Raw genomic sequence first — 3180 nt, 5'->3', positions numbered from 1 at the left:
TGAATTGTATGACATGAAATACGGTAAATTGCATGATACATAACCCCGCTAGGAATATGTATGATATGTAACGAAATGAGAATGAGAATGACATGTAAGCATGAAAACATGACACGGGGTTATGTTCATTAAATGATGACTGTAGGACTAGTGGGACCTCATGCATATTGTGTGATCATGCATTTGGGGGGATACCCCTATCCCATCACGAGGGTACGGATGCGTACATCCAAATGGCAAGACAACGATCGTTATGCCCTGCATAGCGCTGCCGTGACGGTTTTAGTTTTATCGGGTCCCGGTGGGCCCCCAGAGCATGCCCACCGGCTAGGGACAGTGGCCCAGCGGTGTGCGAACTAGCTCGTGAGCCCATACTCGCACGTATGGGCTGCGTGTAGAGTATATGGTACACGTCCACGATTACCTGTTAGGATTACACCGTAGGGAAAACGAAACGAAACGAAACGAAACGAAATGAAAGATAGGTCCCATCATTTCATTGCATGTGATTGTTGCATTTAACCCCAATAGTGGGGTCACTTACTGAGTATTTCTTTAAATACTCAAGCCATGTGCTACTACATTTTTCAGGTTAAGGCAAGACATTCCTGTACGGCTGACGACGACATCGCAACTCAAGATCATGAAACATGCATAGGATAGTGACATTTATTATCTTAGACTTAGGATAGAATAGGATGTTTTAAACTTAAACGCTTATTTATTTTATTTCGAGTCTTTTGTTGTGTCATTTTAAAGATGTTTTCGAAACACGTAAGTCCATGGCTGTGTTTTAAGTTAAAGGTTATGTTTTATGGAATTTAAATGAAGTCTTCCGCATTCAATGTTTATGGTATGTATACAGTAGCGACCTTAAATTAAGTAGAAAATTTCGGGTCATTACAGTAACAATACCTCACAAATCCATGACAATGTCAACCCTTAAACAGACAAGAGTATGAGGAGGCAAACCTCACATTCACACATGATCAAGATTCTATACTGATGTTGGGCGAGAAGATGCCCAACGTATTGATGCTCAATGAAGAGAAGATTATGGCGAACCTTCTCACAAAAGGAGAAGACCGAGGGAAAACCAACATGTGGTACCTAGACAACAGAGCAAGCACACATGACCGAAGATCGAACAAAGTTCAAGAAGCTTGATGAGAAGCTCATTGGAAACCTGAAGTTTGGCGATAGATCAATTGTATCGATGTGCCATTGGCCATTGGATAAGTGTCCTTCATACTTAAGTCATTCAATCAAGATGGAAAGCATTCTAACAATAAATCCACCTACTTTGTTGACATAAGCTGAAGTAAGTAAATTTTTTTAGTCATCTTCGTTTGATCCTGCTTGTCGAGTTTTGGTTCCTAAGCTGAGGTTCAGTTAGTAGTTTCGATTTGAAAGTAGAGGTTCGTCAAGAATGATAAGCACCAACAATGCTGGATTTGCAAAGCTAGAGGTCCTTTAGGATCATTGCAAACTTTCACAAATAAAACTAACTTTTAACAAATGATTCCAACCAAGAGCTAAAAGATGAATAACTCTCAGATGAACTTTGAATTTATGATGTTCACTCTTAGATTCCAAGACGACTCACCCTATTATTAGCTTGATAAAGACTAATAAAAAGGAATTAGTTTAACTTCAAACCTAAAGCAAGATTTAAACAAGAAAATGTAAGGTATCGAAAAAAATCAGAAATCACTGAGATCTTCAGCGAGACCTGAAAACTCCGGCGAGCGCCTCGCCGATGCCCACAGATCTCCACTCCCCAGCTCAGTCTTCAGTCATGCCTCAGAACACTTGTAGAGTGAGAGTACGAGAGAGAGAGAGAGAAAGGAAAAGAAAGATATGTAACTTTCGCCAGCGAGTGTGAACAGAGAAGAACCAACGTCGGAACCTCCAAGGTTTTTCCTCAAAAAGAACCACCAAGGTCTGTGCAAACACAAGTTGCAAGTTTCGACACTCCATTCACATCGTACATCATCGAAGAAGAAGATAGGGTTTCGGGTTTTTAGATCTGAGTGTTTAGACCTTTTATGAGCCAAACAAACACGAGAAAGGGGAAGTGGGGGGAGAGATGGCGCAAAACTAAAAGAAAATAGGGGGAAAACAAATGCCGAAATGACTCTTACAGAAGAGTGAAAAATACATCAAAGAAAATCGCAGAAATTCGATGGAAGAAGACGAAGCCCAACAGGTCAAATCTGGATTCCATTAGTAGTATAAGTTAGTATAGGTTGAATTGTATTTCCATTTAAATAGTATATAGGTTAGTATAGGACATTTCATTCGGTATTGTTTTCCTTTATTTATTTTCTTTGTATTGATTTTATTCCAAGGTAATAAATCAACTTGCATTATGTTGAAATTATGATAAGAGTTCAAGAAAGTTAATTCCGCCTTAGATGTTAAGGTTATATGTATGGTAGCAATCTTAGGACAACTAAAGAAATTTAAGGTCGTTGATATCACTAAAATGTTTCATAAAACACAATATTTTGTATTGAAAATGATAATTAAACTTGAATATTTCCTCCATGTTAGTTCGCTTCCAACTACTATGAATTAAAAGTTATTAAATAAAAAGGGAAGAAAATAAAACATCAATAGTTACAAAAAAAAAAAAGTCTTTCAAAAGCTTTCTAAAATGTGAGTGATATTTATTGCCACACATACTCTACTTCATAATTCTTACCATTTTTTCAATTCATTTCATTCTCTTCTTAATCATTTTTTTCTCGATTCATATTATTCTCTTCTTGATTTAATATACTAATATACTGATTTGTGTGACACATTTTATACTGATATTATAAAGATATTTGGGTTAAAAAATTTGTCTTTACGTAGGTTGATTGGCCTTTGAAAATGTAAGGTAGAGGTATCTTCGGTTTCTTTTTCTTGCTTCTTCTAATTACTCATTCAGGTGCATATAATGGATTAATGGTTGGATTCATATCAAGTTCGATATGAAGCTAATTCTGGACCTATTTCCTCTCTTTTCTATATTCGTTTGATCCTACCGGTCGAGGTTTGGTTTCAAAGTTGAGCTTCAGTCACTATGAGAATTTGAGAGCCAATTGTGGTTGGTTTTAAAAATTATATTTGTTATTTTGAATTTAATATCGAGAGTAAATCGTTAAAAAAAAAAAAAAAAAAAAGAAAAAC

This window comes from Cucurbita moschata, unplaced genomic scaffold, assembly GCF_002738365.1.
Source record: "Cucurbita moschata cultivar Rifu unplaced genomic scaffold, Cmos_1.0 Cmo_Scf00066, whole genome shotgun sequence".
Taxonomy (NCBI): Eukaryota; Viridiplantae; Streptophyta; class Magnoliopsida; order Cucurbitales; family Cucurbitaceae; genus Cucurbita; species Cucurbita moschata.
Note: the sequence above shows the minus strand (reverse complement) of the source record.